Source organism: Balaenoptera physalus (genome assembly GCF_965194825.1).
Source record: "Balaenoptera physalus genome assembly, chromosome: 6".
NCBI classification, from domain to species: Eukaryota; Metazoa; Chordata; class Mammalia; order Artiodactyla; family Balaenopteridae; genus Balaenoptera; species Balaenoptera physalus.
The window spans coordinates 7,507,205-7,527,161 of NC_138885.1; the positions used below are offsets into that span (position 1 = coordinate 7,507,205).

Below are 19,957 nucleotides of genomic sequence, written 5' to 3' on the forward strand. Positions count from 1 at the left end.
GGTTCGAGCGCTGGTCCGGGAAGATCCCACATGCCGTGGAGCAACTAAGCCCGTGTGCCACAACTACTGAGCCTGCGCTCTAGAGCCTTCGAGCCACAGCTACTGAAGCCCGCGCACCTAGAGCCCGTGCTCTGCAAGAAGAGAAGCCACCACGATGAGAAGCCCGTGCAACACAACAAAGAGTAGCCCCTGCTCGCCGCAACTAGAGAAAGCCCACGCAAAGAAGAAGACCCAACGCAGTCAAAAATAAATAAATAAACCTCACAGACACCCCCAAAACACAGATATCCCCCATTTCACTCATGGAACTCAACAAAGGAAAGGTGACCCGTTGATCAGTAGCACAGCTGGGAATTCAACCTGGACCTGCCTCCTTGCAAACCTGTCCGCAGCACCTGGCATCCTCCCCGTTGCCCTGGGAGCACACAAGCGGGCCTGTGTAGCTGCCAGCAGGTGGGGGAGGGGAGGGGAGGGGAGGGGAGGGAGGGGAGGGGAGGGGAGGGGAGGGGAGGGCGGAGGCCCTGATCTCAAGGAGGAGCCCCACCCATCCCCAGCCTTGCCCCACTGAGCTGCGGGAGGCAGGTACTGGCTTTTTCGTTCATCATATGCTCCCTGCTTCTAACACAGACTTGCTCCAAGGAGGGATCCAGGAAATAGTTGTTCAGTGAAACAGAGAACGAAGCCCTTGGAGAGGATGTCCTTTGACAATGGCTTTGCCAGATTTGTAAGAATTCACAGTGGAAGGAAAGAGGGGGCCTTCTCAGGGATTCCCTGGTAGCCTAGTGGTTAGGATTCAGGGCTTTCACTGTCGTGGCCCGGGTCCAGTCCCTGGTCAGGGAACTGAGATCTTGCAAGCCGCGAGACCAAAATAAAAGGGGAGGGGGAGCGATTCTCTAGGGATGCTGCAACTTTAGCAAAGGCAGATGGAAAAGTGCAAAGGATGTGAGGGGTCAGCACATTTGGGTTGAGCAGACCAAGTTGGGAGGTAAGAGGAGAGTAGAGGTGTAGGTAGTGGGTGAATGTGACAGAGAGTCTTTGCCACTCTGTTCTGCTGGACAAAGAATTTTCTTATTCCAATTTTTCTTTAGTGTGTGAGCATTTATATGTTTATGGCAATCTACTCCTCCTGGCATTTGTTGAGTGCCTACAATGTAAAAGGTGGTAGTAATCAGATTGAGATTCCTTTTTAAGGGTCTGAGGCTACAGCTCTTTCAAGGGGAGGCTGGTCCATCTCCGCGCCTCACATACTGCAATGAGGTGGTGGGTGGGAAAGACGCAGAGGGCATTGCCTGCCTCTCGCTCCCCACTGTGTCTCTGGCCCCTCACTTCTCCACCCCAGGTAGGAATCTGAGGCTCACCCATGTTCTTTAGCTCTGTCGCCCTCTACCCCCTCACCCATGGCACTGACCTCCATGGACATGATCCCTCTCCAGACACCAGGATCTGTCCCATAGGTGCCCCCCACCAGTCCTGCCATCCCTGGGGGATGAACCTGCCAAGTGTTCTGGACTCTCACTCCTCCGGTCCCCAGACCACTGACCTCCACTCCCCCACGACTGGCCCTGGTCTTCCTGTGTCCCAGAACCTCTCCACTTCAGAAGCCATGTCCTCCAGCTGCCACCCTCCAGCCACACCCCAGGGCAGCACCAGGCCCTCTGCCCATGGCCCACTGTTCCCTCATTTCATCACGACCCCTCAGCCCTTGCTTTGCACTCCATTCTATCAACCAGGCATCCGAGCTTCATTTCTATCCCAACCTGCCTAGAAACTGACTTACATCTTTTCCGGAACAAAGTGGTTTTGTAAGTACCCATAAACGGAATACAAAAATAAAGTACAATAAGCTGCACTCTCTGTGGACCCCTCTGGTCCACCCCTGTCTTGTGAATGTTGTTGACTCCTGCTCGCACCTTGCAAAGTCCCAGCACCAAGCTGAGCACACCAAGGATGGGTCACACCATCTTGATGACAGGGGCAGCACCTCCCCTACGACCTTAGAAATGCTCAGGGACACTTGAGTGGGCCCTGGTCAGCTCTTTCTGGAAAAAAAAAAACCCAGCAACACTCTTATTTCAAATCTTCCTCCCACTACTCACTCTGCAGAACACCTTGATCTGTGTCATTGAAAAAAGAGAGAAAAATCACCCTCAGCTTCCAGCTCTGCCCACTCCCTGCCTTTCCCTATATCTGAGGACATTTAAGGGACTGCCCAGGGGAAGGGGCCCCCTGACAGCCCCACACTAACCCTTCCAGCCCTGCCCTCTCTGGCCTCCTCCATCAGGGCTTTTGCTTTATCAATTACTCTGGTGGTTAAAATACTCCCACAAATTCTTTGACACTGCTCCCTTCCAAATATGGAGACTCATTCTCCCTACTGTGGATGTGGATTTAGTGACTCCCTTCTAACAAATAGAATGAGGTCAGAGTGATGGAGTGTAGCTTCTGAAACTAGTTCATAAAAGGCTCTGTGTCCTCCTCCTTGCTCTGTCTGAGATCGCTGCTGCCGTGTCATGAGGATACTCAAGTAGCCCCAAGGAGGACCCAGGTGGTGAGGAACTCAGGTCTCCAGTCAACAGCCAGTGATCTTGAAAGCAGATCTTCCAGCCATGGTCAAAGCTTCAGATGACCAGAGCTCCAGCCAACGTCCTGACTGCAACCTTGTTATGGGCTGAATTGTGAACCCCTCACCAAGTTCATATGTTGAAAGTCCTAACCCTCAGTACCTCACAATGGAACTGTATTTGAAGATAAAGACCTTTTAAAGAGGTGGTGAAGTTAAACAGAAGCTGTGAGGGTGGGGCGTAATCCAACATGACTGATATCCTTGTAAGAAGAGGAAGAAATACCAGAGCTGTACATGCAGAGGGATGGCCATATGAGGACAAAGTAGCAAGAGGGCAACTGTCTGCAAGCCAAGGAGAGGGGCCTTGGGAAGAACCACCCCTGCCAACATCTTTGGTCTGAGACTTCCAGCTCCAGAATTATGAGAACATAAATATCTGTTGTTTAAGCTGCCTAGTCGGTGACATTTTGTTATGGCAACCCTAGAAAATGAATATAAACCTGGTGAGTGTTCCTGGCCCAGAACCACCCAGATAAGCTGTTCTTGGATTTCAGAAATTGGGTGAGGAAATAAATATTTGTCATTTTAAGCTGCAAAATCTTGGAGTAATTTGTTATGCAGCAGTAGATAACTAATACAATTACCTCTCCCTCTCACATCTTCATTCTTTCTTACTCTTCTGGTTTTCCTCCCTGCATAGAGATGCAAGTTTTGTCTATCTTAAAATGAATTTTCTTGGCCTCATGACCGCCTCCAGCTATTGCCCTCCTCTTGTTTCTATTCCACAGTTGAACTGCCTGAAAGAGTTGCCCCATCATGCTGCCTCCACTATCTCACCCTTCATGCCTTCCCAAGCCTTGGGTCACACACACATACCCACAAATGCTGCACCAACCCCTCCAGGGCCAACATTGCTCAAGTTCATGCCAGGACTTTTTCAGCCATGTCCTGTTCCCTGAGCATGCCCCCTTGGCTTCTGCAGGACTACACGTCCCTGTCATTCCGTTGCTTTTGGGGGTCCCCTCAATCTCCTCCCAGGGCCCTTTCCCTCACCTTGATCTCTTGGTGTCTGAGGGAGATGCTGGTTGTTTTTGTCTGCCTGATGTGCCTTCCCCTATTTTCTTTTGAGGGAAATTCTCCTCCCTTTGTCCAAAATGTTTCTGATAGGAACCATGAATCATGGTACCTCAAAGATGGCATGCGATCCAAGAAAGGGCTTTCCCTGAGATGTTCTGAATTGGAGCTGGGGATTCGTTCTCTTCTCTAGTTGCAAAGTTCTGAAATGTGATTCCAGAACTGCCAGGGGCTATGGTCCTAGTGTCCTGAAAATAGCTGATATGAGAGAAGAAAGTTGGAAGGACAGGAGGGAATGAAACAAAAGACAGAAATCCTGTCTTTGACTTTTTGCACTTTGTTATTTGAGCTAAGCCATCTGTACTCTGTCATTGAAACCAAAGAATTCTCATTGATATGGTGGTCCTCATTCTATTCTCCTTCAGTCTGTCCACTCCCCTTGCACATTCCCACCCTCTTGCAGGGCCACTGACAGAATCAAACCATTTCTGAGTCTGAAGTCAATGTCTCAAACCCTCATCTCTATCCGGAACTCCAGCTCCACCAAGGCCCTAGCCTCTGGATATCTCCAGCAGATAGGCCATGGGTACAACAAACTCAACATGACCACACATCTCCTCTGTCCCTAAATCTGCTCTTTCCCCTTCATTCTTTATCTCAGTGAATGAAACTAGCAATTGTTGAAGAAAACACTTGAGTCATCCTATGATCCTCATATCTAAATGATCACTAGGATCTGAAGATTTCATCTTTTAAAAGCTTGAGGCTCCCAACTATAAGTTGTCTGCAAGAAACTCACTTTAAATATAAAGACACAGATTGATTAAAGATAAAGAGATAGAGAAAAATATACCATGTTAATATTAATCAAAAGAAAGCTGGGGACTTCCCTGGTGGTGCAGTGGATAAGACTCCGCACTCCTAATGCAGGGGGCCTGGATTCGATCCCTGATCGGGGAACTAGATCTCACATGCATGCCACAACTAAGAGTTTGCATGCCACAATTAAGGAGTCCATGTGCTGCAACTAAAGAGCCAGTGAGCCGCAACTAAGGAACCCTGGAGCTGCAACTAAGGAGCCCATGTGTGGCAACTAAGCAGCTGGTGAGCCGCAACTAAGATCAGGAGCTGCAGCTAAGGAGCCCGCGAGCCACAACTAAGGAGCCCCCCTGCCACACCTAAGACCCAGCACAACCAAATAAATAAATAAATATTTAAAAAAAATAGAAAGCTGAGTAGCTATACTAATTTTAGGTAGTGCTGACTTCAGGGCAAGGAAAATTATGAGGAATATAAAGGGGAATTACATAATAATAAAGGGGCCAATTTCCAAAGAAGACATAACTTTACTTAACATGTATGTGTGTAACAACAGAGCATCAAAATACATGTGGTAAACTGATAAACCTATAAGGAGAAAAAGATAAATCCACTATTATAATTGGAGGCTTTAACACCCCTTTATCAGTAATGACATACTTGGCAGGCATAAAATCAATAAGTACATAGTTGAAATGCATAGCATTGTTAGTCAACTGGATCTAATTGACACTTGTAGAATACTTCATCTAACAACAGCAGAATATACCTTCTTCTCAAGTTCACATGGAACATTCACCAAGATAGGCCACCTTCTGGGCCATAACACCCCTGAGGAAACTTAAAATATAAAAATCATACAATGTCTGTTGCCAGACCACAAAGAAATTAAACTAGAAATCAAAATAGCTAGAAAATCCCCAAATATTTGGAGATTAAGAAACATACTTATAAATAACACAAGTCAAAGTCTCAAGAAAATTCTTAAAGTGTTTTCAACTAAATGAAAATGAAGATACAACTTACTAAAAGTTGTGGAATGCAGTGAAAGCGGTGCTTAGAAGGAAATTTATAATACTGAAAGACTATATTTAAAAAGATGAGGATCCAAATCAAGATGGTGGAGTAGGAAGACACAGAACTCACCTCCCCCCACGAACATATCAAAAATACATCTACATATGGAACAATTCTTGCGGAAAACTAACTGGAGAGTGACAGAAAGACTCCTGTACAACCAAGGCTCTAAGAAAGATACACACAAAATTGGGTAGGAAGGGAAGAGAAGCTGTCAGGTGGGGGTCTGTGCCCCTGGGAGGGGACTCAGAAGAAAAGAGAGATTACATGGGCAGAGACCCTCCCTGGAGAGGGAGCAGTTTGAGCAACATATTGGGTGTTCTAACCCTGGGGTCTGACAAAGGGAAGACAAACCCCCTTGGCTCATTGGAGGGCAAGTGGGACTAACAGGAGGGAGGTGGAAATCCTGTACTTTGCTTGTGAGGAACACATGAACACCTGTCTGCTCCCGAAGCAGGGTGGAGAGGGCAGATTGAAACCACACAGCTGGCTGACTGGTTTCCCAGGACCACCCCAGAGCGTGCCCTAACCTGAGCTGAGCAAATGCTCCAGCACTGTTTGCCCCACGTCACAGCTCCACACTGGAGTGAGGGCTGCCATGACCAAGGAAAAAGCTTGGCTATGAGACTCTGTGGCAGCTCAAACACTAAGCAGCTTCTGAGCAGGGAGGGGGCCATCATTACTGGTGATTGCACAAGTGATACATCAGAGGCACTCCAGATCTTTGACAGTGGCCATATCAACATATTCTGTGCCCAACGTTCATTGAATACCCAGTCCAGCGCCTCTTGCTCCAGCTCTGCTCCCCTCTGGGGCTGAAGGTGCTGGTGCTGGGAGGGGGAAGAGCACACACTTACAGGGAACTTAGCCAGCTCACACCTGACACTCAGGGCTTCTGTTCCAGCAACTTGAGACGTAACCCCACCCTTGATAAGGCAACGTTGGCCACTGAGGAAAGGGTAAGCCCCACTTCACACCTGGCTCTAGCCCTAGCCCCTCCTTCTCCAGCCCCACCTACTACCAAGAAGACAGCTGCCAACACACCCTGGGGAAAGACATCACTTGTGTTCACATCAAACCCATCTCTCCCAGCAAAGCCACTGGGCACAAGCAAAATGTATAGGGATGCTCCCACATAAGGACACACTTTCAAGACCACCATAGGTAACAATTTCACTTAAATTCATAGAGACAGAGAAAGATAATTAAAATGAGAAGAGAGAAGAATTTGTCTCAATTGAAAGAACAAGAGAAAACCCCTAAAAAAAAAAAAACTAATGAAACAGAAATAAATAATTTACTAGATAAAGAATTCAAAGCATTAGTAATAACAATGTTAACTGAATTAAGGAAAAGAATAGATGAACAAGGGAGAATTTTAACAAGGAACTAGAAAATATAAAAAAGAACCAGTCAGAACTGAAGAATACAATAACTCAAATGAAAAGTGTTCTAGAAGGAATGAACAACAGACTAGGTGATACAGAACAACACATAAGTGATCTGGAGGTAGAATAGTGGAAATCACCCAAACAAAACAGTAAAAAGAAAAACAAATTTTTAAAAATGAAAACAGTTTAAGGGATCTTTGGGACAACATCAAGTGTACCAATATTTACAGCATAGGAGTCCCAGAAGAAGAAGAGATAGAGAAGAAAGTAAAAAATGTATTTAATGAAATTATGGCTGAAAACTTCCCAAGCCTGAAGAAGGAAACAGATATCTGGGTACAGGAAGCACAGAGAGTCCCAAACAAGATGAACACAAACAGACCCACACCAAGACATATCATAATTAAAATGGCAAAAGTTAAAGAAAAAAGAGAATTCTAGAGGCAGCAAGAGAAAACCAGAGTTATATACAAGGGAACCCCAATAAGACTCTCAGCTGGTTTTTCTGCAGAAGCTTTACAGACCAAAAGGAAGTGACATGATATATTTAAAATGTTGAAAGGGAAAAACCTGAAATCTAGGATACTCTACCCAGCAAGATTATCATTTAGAATTCAAGGAGAGATAAACAACTTTTCAAACCAGCAAAACCTGAAAGAGTTCATCAGTACTAAAATAACTCTAAAAGAAATGTTAAAGGGTCTTCTCAAAGTGGAAAAGAAAAAGCTATAAGAAGAAGTAAGTATCTATAGGAAAGAAAAAAATCCCACTAGTAAAGGCACATATATAGTAAAGGCTGAGGATCAGCCACTTAAATAAGCTAGTATGAAGGTTAAAAGACAAAAAATTAAAATAAAACTAAGTATAACTAAAAAAAATTAAAATAAAACTAAGTATAACTACAATAATCAGTAAAGGTATAAACATGAAGATATAAAATATGACACCAAAAACACAAAGTATGGGGGAAAAGAATAAAAAATGTAGCTCTTTTAGAATGTGTTTGAAATTAACACATTTAATTTTAATTTTAATTTAATTTTAACAGGACTACCTGTTTAAAACAATTAAATATAGTTATAGGTCAACATATATGAACCCCATGGTAATCCCAAATCAAAAACCTACCATAGATACACAGAAACAAGAGAGAAAGAACAGAAACATACCACTAAACGAAATCAGCAAACCACAAGGGAAGAAACTAAAAGAAGAAGAAAAGAACAAGGAAGGATTACCAAAACAACTGGAAGACAAGCAATAAATGGCAATGCTCCAATCAAAAGGCATAAGGTGGCTGATTGGATTAAAAATGAGACATCTATATGCTGCCTGTAAGAGAATCACTTCAGAGCTAAACACACACACAGACTGAAAGTGAGGGGATGGAAAAAGATATCCAAATGTAAATGACAAGGGCTTCCCTGGTGGTGTTGTGGTAAAGAATCTGCCTGCCAATGCAGGGGGCATGGGTTCAAGCCATGGTCCAGTAAGATCCCACATGCCACAGAACAACTAAGCCTGTGCATCACAACTACTGAGCCTGTTCTCTAGAGCCTGTGAGCCACAACTACTGAAGCCCGCGTGCCTAGAGCCTGTGCTCCACAACAAGAGAAGCCACCACAATGAGAAGCCCGTGCACCACAACGAAGAGTAGCCTCCTCTCACTGCAACTAAAGAAAGCCCATGTGCAGCAACAAGGAACCAATGGAGTCAAAAATAAATAAATAAATAAATAAATAAATAAATAAATAAATAAATCTATTTTTAAAATGTAAATGACAAGAAAGTGGGGTGGCAACACTCATATCAGGCAAAAGAGACTTTAAAACAGAGTCTATAACAAAAGACAAAGAAGAGCATTATATAATGGTAAAGGGATCAATATCAGGAGAGGATATTACACTCATTAACATATATGCACCCAATACAGGAGCACCTAAATATAGGTGCAAATATTAACAGACATAAAAAGGAAAAATTGACAACAATACAATAATAATAGGGGACTTCACAAACTTCCAAGACTGAACCAGGAAGAAATAGAAAATATAAACAGACCAAGCACAAGCACTGAAATTGAAACTGTGATTAAAAATCTTCCAACAAACAAAAGCTCAGGACCAGATGGCTTCACGGGCGAATTCTATCAAACATTTAGAGAAGAGCTAACACCTATCCTTCTCAAACTCTTCCAAAATATAGCAGAGGGAAGAACACTCCCAAACTCATTCTACAAGGTCACCATCACCCTGATACCAAAACCAGACAAAGATGCCACCAAAAAAGAAAACTACAGGCCAATATCACTGATGAACATAGATGCAAAAATCCTCGAGAAAATACTAGCAAACACAATCCAACAGCACATTAAAAGGATCAGACACCATGATCAAGTGGGGTTTATCCCAGGAATGCAAGGATTCTTCAGTATATGCAAATCAATCAATGTGATAAACCATATTAACAAACTGAAGGAGAAAAACCATATGATCATCTCAATAGATGCAGAAAAAGCTATTGACAAAATTCAACACCCATTTATGATAAAAACCCTCCAGAAAGTAGGCATAGAGGGAACTTACCTCAACATAATAAAGGCCATATATGACAAACACACAGTCAACATCATTCTCAATGGTGAAAACCTTAAACCATTTCCATGAAGATCAGGAACAAGACAAGGTTGCGCACTCTCACCACTATTATTCAACATAGTTTTGGAAGTTTTAGCCATAGCAATCAGAGAAGAAAAAGAAATAAAAGGAATCCAAATTGGAAAAGAAGAAGTAAAACTGTCACTGTTTGCAGATGACATGATACTATACATAGAGAATCCTAAAGATGCTACCAGAAAACTACTAGAGCTAATCAATGAATTTGGTAAAGTAGCAGGGTACAAAATTAATGCACAGAAATCTCTTGCCTCCCTATACACTAATGATGAAAAATCTAAAAGAGAAATTAAGGAAACACTCCCATTTACCATTGCAACAAAAAGAGTAAAATACCTAGGAATAAACCTACCTAAGGAGACAAAAGAACTGTATGCAGAAAACTATAAGACACTGATGAAAGAAATTAAAGGTGATCCAAACAGATGGAGAGATATACCATGTTCTTGGATTGGAAGAATCAACACTGTGAAAATGACTATACTATGCAAAGCAATCTACAGATTCAGTGCAATCCCTATCAAACTACCAATGGCAGTTTTCACAGAACTAGAACAAAAAATTTCACAATTTGTATGGAAACACCAAAGACCCTGAATAGCAAAAGCAATCTTGAGAAAGAAAAACGGAGCTGGAGGAATCAGGCTCCCTGACTTCAGACTATACTACAAAGCTACAGTTATCAAGACAATATGGTACTGGCACAAAAGCAGAAATATAGATCAGTGGAACAGCATAGAAAGCCAAGAGATAAACCCACACACATATGGTCACCTTATCTTTGATAAAGGAGGTAAGAATATACAATAGAGAAAAGACGGTCTTTTCAATAAGTGGTACTGGGAAAACTGGACAGCTACATGCAAAAGAATGAAATTAGAACACTCCCTAACACCAAACACAAAAATAAACTCAAAATGGATTAAAGACCTAAATGTAAGGCCAGACACTATAAAACTCTTAGAGGAAAACATAGGCAGAACACTCCATGACATAAATCACAGCAAGATCCTTTTTGACCCACCTCCTAAAGAAATGGAAATAAAAACAAAAATAAACAAATGGGACCTAATGAAACTTAAAAGCTTTTGCACAGTAAAGGAAACCATAAACAAGATGAAAAGACAACCCTCAGAATGGGAGAAAATATTTGCAAACGAAGCAACTGACCAAGGGTTAATCTCCAAAATATACAAGCAGCTCATGCAGCTCAATATCAAAAAATCAAACAACCCAATCCAAAAACAGGCAGAAGACCTAAATAGACATTCTCCAAAGAAGATACACAGATTGGCAACAAACACATGAAAGGATGCTCAACATCACTAATCATTAGAGAAATGCAAATCAAAACCACAATGAAGAATCACCTCACACTGGTCAGAATGGCCATTATCAAAAAATCTATAAATAATAAATGCTGGAGAGGGTGTGGAGAAAAAGGAGCCCTCTTGCACTGTTGGTGAGAATGTAAATTGATACAGCCACTATGGAGAACGGTATGGAGGTTCCTCAAAAAACTAAAAATAGAACCACCATACGACCCAGCAATCCCACTACTGGGCATATATCCTGAAAAAACCATACTTCAAAAAGAATCATGTACCACAATGTTCACTGCAGCTCTATTTACAATAGCCAGGACATGGAAGCAACCTAAGTGTCCATCAACAGATGAATGGATACAGAAGATGTGGCACATATATACAATGGAATATTATTCTGTCATAAAAAGAAATGAAATTGAGTTATTTGTAGTGAGGTGGATGGACCTAGGGACTGTCATATAGAGTGAAGTAAGTCAGAAAGAGAAAAACAAATACCGTATGCTAACACATATATGTGGAATCGAAAAAAAAAAAAAAAGGTTCTGAAGAACCTAGGGGCAGGACAGGAATAAAGATGCAGACATAGAGAATGGACTTGAGGACACGGGAGGGGGAAGGGTAAGCTGGGACGAAGTGAGAGAGTGGCATGGACATATACACACTACCACATGTAAAACAGATAGCTAGTGGGAAGCAGCTGCATAGCACAGGGAGATCAGCTCGGTGTTTGTGTCCACCTACGGGGTGGGATAGGGAGGGTGGGAGGGAGATGCAAGATGGAGGAGATATGGGGATGTATGTATACATATAGCTGATTCACTTTGTTATACAGCAGAAACTAACACACTATTGTAAAGCAGTAATACTCCAATAAAGATGTTAAAAAAAGAAAAAAAATAGTAGGGGCTTTATACCCCATTTGCATCAATAGACAAATCATAGAGACAGAAAATCAGTAAGGCAGTGGTCTTAAATGACACAATAGACCAGTTGGACTGAATACGTATCACAGGACATTCCATCCAAAACCAGCAGAATATACACTCTTTTCAAATGCACATGGTATGTTCTCCAGGATAGATCACATGCTCGGCCACAAAACAAGTCTCAAAAAATTTAAGAAGAAAGAAATTATATCAATCAATTTTTTTTTTCCACAATGGTATGAAACTAACAATTCATTACAGGAAGAAAAATGGCAAAAACATGTGGGGACTAAACAACATGCTACTAAAAACCAATGAGTCAATGAAGAAATCAAAGAGCAAATTAGAAGATACCTTAAGACAAATGAAAATGTGAACAGAACTTTCCAAAATCTTTGAGATGCTGCATAGCAGTTCTAAGAAGGATACACAGCAATACAGGCCTATCTCAGGAAACAAGAAAAATCTCAAATAAACAACATAACATTCCATCTAAAGGAAAAAAAAGAACAAGCAAAGCCCAAAGTCAGCCGAAGAAGGAAATAATAAAAATCAGAAAGGAAATAAATAAAATAGAGACCAAAAAACAATAGAAAAGATCAATGAAACCAAGAGCATGTTCGTTGAAAAGATAAACAAAATTGATAAACCTTTAGCCAGCCTCATCAAGAAGAAAAGAGAGACCCAAATAAACCAAATAAGACACAAATAAACAAAACAATAAATGAAAGAGGAGAAATAACAACCAATACAACAGAGATGCAAAAATTTGTAAGAGACTGCTACAGACAGTTATATGTCAACAAACTGAATAACTTAGAAGAAATGGACAATATTTTTAGAAACATACAACCTTCCAATAGTAAGTCAGGAAGAAATATACAACGTGAACAAACCAATCATTAGCAGTGAAGCTGATTTGTAATTAAAAAAGAAAAACAAAAACACTTCCTGGCAAGCAAAAGCCCAGGACTAGACAGCTTCACAGGGAAATCTTACCAAACATATAAAGAAGAGCTAATACTATTCTTCTCAAACTATTCCAAAAATATCAAAGAGGATGGAACACTCCACAAACCATTCTATGAAGCCACCACCATTCCCCTGACACCAGAACTAGACAAAGACACTACAAAAAAAAAAAAGTAGCTTACAGGCCAATATTTCTGATGCATATAGATGAAAAAGTCCTCAAAAAAATAGCAAATTTAATTCAACAATATATAAAAAGAATCATACACCATGATCAAGTGGGATTTATTCCAGGGGTGCAAGGATGGTTCAATTTTTACAAATTGATCAATGTGATATGCCACATTAACAAAAGGAAGGATAAAAAAGCACATGATCATCTCAATAGATGCAGAAAAAGCATTTCACAAAATTCAACACCCATGCATGATAAAAACTTTCATCAAAATTGTTATAGAGGGAATATCTCAACATAATAAAGTCCATTTATGACAAGCCCACAACTAATATCATATTCAACAGTGAAGAGCTGAAAGCTTTTCCTCTAAAATCAGGAACAAGACAAGGATGCCCACTCTTGCCACTTCTATTTAACACAGTATTGGAAGTCCTAGACTCAGCAATCACACAAGAAAAAGAAGTAAAAGGCATTCAAATTGGAAGGGAAGAGGTAAAACTGCCATTATTTGCAGGTGAGATGATACTATATATAGAAAACCCTAGTGCCTCCACCAAAACACGATTAGAACTAATAAGTGAATTCAGTAAAGTTGCAGGATACAGTATTAATGTACAGAAATCTGTTGTTTTTCCATACAATAATAATGAACTATAAGAAAGAGAAATTGAGGAAAAAATCCTATTTACAAACACATCAAAAAGAATAAAATAACTAGGAGTAGACTTAACCAAGAAGGTGAAAAACCTGTACTCTGAAAACAATGAAACATTGATGAAGGAATTTGAAAATGATACAAAGAAGTGGGAAGATATCCTGTGTTCTTGGATTGGAAGAATAATATTGTTAAAATGTCCATACTACCAAAAGCAATATACAGACTTAATGTAATCCCTGTCAAAATACCCATGACATTTTTCACAGAACTAGGAAAAATAATTCTAAATTTTTTATGGACCCGCAGAAGACCCCGAATTGCCAAAACTATCTTGAGAAAGAACAAAGCTAGAGGCATCATGCTCCCTGACTTCAGGTTATATTACAAAGCTACAGTAATCAAAACAGCAGGATATTGGCACAAAAACAGACATATCAATCAATGGAACAGAATAGAGAGCCCAGAAATAAACCCACACACCTATGGACAATTAGTCTTTGACAAAGGAGGCAAGAATATATAATGGAGAAAATACAGTCTCTTCAATAAGTTCTGCTGGAAAAACTGGACAGCTGCATGTAAAAGAATGAAATTCAAACATTTCCTCACACCATATACAAAATAAACTCAAAATGGTTTAAAGACTAAATGTGAGACCTGAAACTGTAAAACTCCTACAAGAGAAAATAGGCAGAACACTCTGACATAAATTGTAGCAATAATTTTTGGAGCTGTCTCCTAAGGCAAATGAAATGAAAGCAAAAATAAACAAATGGGTCCTAATTAAACCTAAAAGCTTTTTCACAGCATGGAAAGCATCAACAAAATGAAAAGACAACCTACTAAATGGGAGAATATACTTGCAAATTATATGACTGATAAGGGGTTAATATCCAAAATGTATAAACTGTTCATACAACTCAATATCAAAAACAAAACAAAAACCAAAGAATCCAATTTAAAAATGGGCAGAAAACCTGAATGTACATTTTTCCAAAGAAGTTATACAGATGGCCAAAAGGCATATGAATAAATGCTTGGGGACTTAGCTGGTGGTGAAGTGGATAAGACTCCACACTCCCAATGTAGGGGGCCTGGGTTTGATACCTGGTCAGGAAACTAGATCCCACATGCATGCCACAACTATGAGTTTGCATGCCACAGCTAAGGAGCCCATAAGCCACAACTAAGGAGCCCATGTGCTGCAACGAAGGAGCCAGCACAACCAAATAAATAAATAAATAAATAAATAAATAAATATTTAAAAAAAGAAAAAATGCTCAACATTACTAATTATCAGAGAAATGCAAATCAAAAACACAATGAGAAACTTCACACCTGTCAAAATGGCTATCATCATCCTCAAAAAACCTAAAAATAGAACTACCATATGATCCAGCATTTGCACTCCTGGGTATATATCCAGAAAAAACCAGAAACACTAATTTGAAAAGATACATGTGCCTCAGTGCTCACAGCAGCACTGTTTACAATAGCCAAGATATGGAAGTTACCCGAGTGTCCATCAACAGACAAATGGATAAAGAAGATGTGGTACATAAATATACAATGGACTATTACTTGGCCATAAAATAAGAATGAAATTCTGCCCTTTGCAGCAATGTGGGTGGTCCTAGAGAATATTGTGTTTAGTGAAATAAGTCAAATAGAGAAAGACAAATACTGTATGATATCACTTATATGTGGAATCTAAAAAATAATACAAATGAGGGGCTTCCTTGGCGGTCCAGTGGTTAAGACTCTGAGCTTCCACTGCAGGGGGCATGGGTTCGATCCCTGGTTGGGGAACCGAGATCCCACATGCTGCATGGTGCAGCCAAAAAAAAAAAAAAAAAAACCAAATGAATGTATATAGCAAAACACAAACAGACTCACAGATATAGAAAACTAATGGTTTCCAAGAGGGAAAGGGAAGAGGGAGGGGCAAGTTAGGGGTATAGGGTTAAGAGACACAAACTAAGCAACACAGATATATTGTATAGCACAGGGAAATATAGCCATTATCTTGTAATAACTTTTAATGGAGTATAATCTGTAAAAATACTGAGTCACTATGCTGTACACCTGAAACTAATATAATACGTAAATCCACTATATATCAGTAAATTTTTTTAATTCAAAAATAAAAGATATAAAATTAATGATCTAAGTTTCCACCTTAGAGAAAGAGGAGCAATATAATCCTAAAGCAATAAGAAAAATAAATGAATATTTAAAATTAGAGCAGAAATCATGAAATTGAAAACAGGAAATCAACAGAGAAAATCAATGAAACCAAAATCTGGTTCTTAGAAAACATCAATTAGACTGATAAACCTCTAGCCAGGCTAACCAAGAAAAAAAGAGAGAAGACACAATTTCTAATATGGAAATGAAAGAGGGACACCCCATTGATAACTGATCTGATCCCAGGGACATTAAAAGGGTAATAAAGCAATATTATGAACAACTCTATCCCTACGAATTTGGTAACTTAGATGAAGTGGACCAATTCCCTGAAAGATGCAATCTACTGAAACTCTCATAAAAAGAAATAGACTATCTACATAGGTCTATACCTAGGTATACCTATACCTAGAAAAATTGAATTAATAATTAAGAACTTTTCAAAAAAGAACATGCCAGGCTCAGATGGTTTCATTGATAAAGTCTACCAAACATTTAAGGAAAAAAATGATACCAATTCTCTACAATATCTTCCAAGAAATAGAAGCAGAGAGACCACTTCCTAACTCATTCAGTGAGGCCAGCATTACCGTAATACCAAAACCAGATAACAGACATTAAAAGAAAGGAAAAACTTGAGGGTTTCTCCCCTCCTGCCCATCCCTTAGTCCCCTATCATCCTTCACTTGGTAGAATGGAAGCCTCCCAGGTGGACTTGCTTCTTCCGTTCTCTCCAAAAATCATTCTTCATTTAGCCAACCAAGTAATCTTTAAAAGATGCAAAAAATCAATCATGTCATGCCTCTCCACAGCTAAGAGTGTGCTGTATCTTTATAGCATTCAAGGTCCTTCAGGATCCTAACCTGCCCACCTTTTCAGCTTGCCCTGTATCTCACCTCTTCCCCCAGGATGTGCTGAATTTCATGCGGTTCCTGAAATACCCCATATTCTCTCTCACCTCAGTGTCTCTGAACTTGATCTGAAATGAGTTAGGAACACATACACATGCACACATGTACTCACACACAGGCACACACGTCTCACATGCAGAAGCTCTTGCTACGTCATCCCTTACTTCTGTTTTTTTCTTATGTCACTTCTGTTTCTCCCACATTTGTGAGAAACTTAGGAGCAGAACTGTGCCTTACTCATCCCAGAAGGAGTTCACGATATGATTGCTGAGTGAATGGATGGATGGGTGGGTGGATAGGTGGATGGATGAATGGCTCCTGGGGGATGGAAGCAGCCCCGCCCACATCCCAGGAAGGCGGGTAAGGGGTTGCTCCTGAGGGGAAGCCCAGGGGTATGTGCAAGTTCCTGCCTTTGAGGTGAGATGCTTCTTCTTAGCTCAGACCCTCTTGTCCAGCTCTGAGGCAGGTCACTGTGGCTGAGCCCATGGTGGTCAGTACCTTGCATTGGCCCCAGGGTCTACCTAATCTTAAGAATCAGAATGGGGATGACTATCACCTGAGGGGAGAAGGGTAAGCTGCTGGTTCCCAAAGACGTCCTCAGAGCTGCTGGAGGTCTAAAACCACACCACTAACATGCATTTCTGGGTCATCATTGAACAGCAGTGTTGGGGGAGTGGGAAAGAAAATGCTGAAAGGTGAATGAGAAAGCGGACCTGGGGAGAAAATCAAAGGTTGCAGGGACCAGGAGGGACCAGAGTGGGCCGGGGGTTGTGTGCCAGGTGGTGGGTGGGGCACAGATCAGCAGACTGGGGTCTAAGAGGCTAAACCAAATTGAGACTCTCGTCTATGGGCTGCCAGACCAGAAGGAGCCCCTATCCTAGAGGGCTGACAAAGCATTGCCCAAGTCAGGGATGCGAGCATCTTTGGGTCAAAAGGGTGTCTGGGGCTGGGTGAGAGACTGAGAGGCTTGGAAGGTACATACGCTATGCCACCAGCTAACTGCCTATTCCCCACCCTCCCAGAGCTCAAGGTCCCTAGCGTAGAATCCGACACTGCAAGGAAAACAAAGCCTGCACGGGCTGGCAAAGGTGGGAAGGGCCATTGCTCTGTGGAAATCAGCACCATCCAGCAGGTGACAGGGATCTGGGCTGGCCCACCCACTCCAGACAGTCAAGAAAGTCAAATATCGGCAGTTTCACGTGGTTCCATCTAATACATGTTGATATATGAGTATGTAATAAACACAAGCTATAAGATATATTTTTTGGAGATACATCTTTTTTAGAGGTAATTGTGTTAAACCATTGACAGTGGTTTCTTCTGGAGAAGGGAATTGGCATGGGGAGCAGAGGGAGATGAGCCTTTCCACATCCAGAGATTGCTTTTATTATTAATTTTACTGTTCACAGGATTGTCCAGGGGCCTGAAATCCCACCTCGTCCCCACAGTGATGACCACCTGCACAGATCAGCCACCAAGCTCAGTGACAGGGCGGTATGGAAGAGCTCACGGCAGTTGCAGCTGCACTGAGCTGGGAGCTCTCAGTGTGGCGGGGTTCAGCTGTGCATACAGGAAAGGGCCTGGGAATCCAGAGTCTAAGCCCCTCTGTGGGCCCTGATCCACCCAGGGACAGCTCAGCCCCTCTCTGCAGCCCAGGGCCCCAGAGGGCCTGAAGAAAGACACACCCTCTGTTGAAAGCAAGTCCCACCCCACCCAGGACTGCCCGGCATTCGGGATGATGTCCAGGGGTGGCACTTCCAGGAATACACGTGACTGGCCGCCCAGAAGGTGTAGAGAGGTGCCCCGGCCCAGAGATGTGATGCTCCTGGGTCCTTGCCAGGGCTCCTTCCCTTCTGCCCAGGTCACCCAGGGTGAGGATGTGAAGGTATAGTCCTGTGTCCCGTCTTCCCTTAGAGGGCACAGGGCCTGGCCACCCTCACTGCCAAAAACCTTGCAGTGTGAGACAATGAGAGACCCCGTTTCCCCAGAGCCAGGCTCCTGGCCCCTGCAGGGGAAGTCAGAGATGGCAGGGTGGCCCCGGTGAAGGGGCCCTCCCAGGGGAATCTCTCCTCCTAGCAGGGCTCTGCTCCCACTCCTGAGACGCAGTGCACTTGTGGGGAACTCAGCAGGGCTGCCGGTCCCCTGCAAAGTCATACAGTGAGTGAATTAAACTAGGTTTATCCAGTCCCCTCTCACACCTGGGTTCAAGTGCTTTCTGGCTCCCTGCAGGTACAGGTGAAGTCCCTGCCTCTCCAAACTCATCTCCAGGCCACTCTTCCAGACCTGGCTTAAGAGTCCCCTTGCAGCCTCCTTGACTCTGTCCTCAGCCACCCTAGCTAATATCTGTCTCTCTCATGTCCCAGAAGACCCTAGCCAGCCCTTGGGAAGGATGTTCACCACCCTGCACTGAAACCCATGGTTTACACCTGTCCAGAGAACATTGTTTTCCTCAAGCTTTGCCTTGGCGGGGTGCTGTCAGCCTGCCTGGAGAGAGCTTGGCAGGGACGGCCCTTGAGAAGCCCTCCTGAATTTACCGTTTATGTCAATAGCATTTCCTCTCTTGGTACCCTCTTCGTGGTATCCCATCAGGAAAGATGGGCTTCTTCTCAGAAACGGGCTTGTTCTTAACTCAAGGACGTTATTAATCTAGTCGCTGCTTCTATTTTATTTTTGCATTATCCGCCAGGAAGCTCAGAATACATTTGGTAGCTCTGTCTAGCAAATAGACTGGAGCTTCGTTTGCAAACCTTTCTCCAGCTGCATTGTATTTACCTTAATTTTCCTTCATCTTGGTTTCTCATTTATTTTATTCATATTTCTGATTCTGTTGTATTGCACGTATCTCTGTAAGCTGTCTCAAATGACTCTCTTCTGTTTACTTTTGAATAAGGCAGGTGATGGATGAGAGAGAGGTTGATAGATACATCCACATGTGCATGCCAGTCTCCCATTGTGCTGTGGCCCCTTTCTGTACCCTCAGCACTTCGTCCCTAGCCCCCAAAACAGAGTAGGGGTTCCTACTACACTGTGCTGAAAGTTTTCCAATGGTAGTCCATTCATTTAATCTGTACAATAATGCTGCAAGGTAAGTGATGTCGTTGCATTTGACCGATGAAGAAACCAAGGCTTCAGGTCCCATACTTGGTAGGTGGTTGAGTCAGGATTTGAGCCCACGCTTGTCTGGCTCTGCTCGTTTAT

General features: G+C 42.3%; 1 protein-coding gene across 1 annotated transcript in view; it reads right to left on the bottom strand.

Annotated features, from left to right (window-relative positions):
- The window catches only part of MYO7B (myosin VIIB), a 103,761-nt gene that overhangs the window by 79,724 nt on the left and 4,080 nt on the right, over positions 1 to 19,957 (bottom strand). The window lies entirely within an intron of this gene.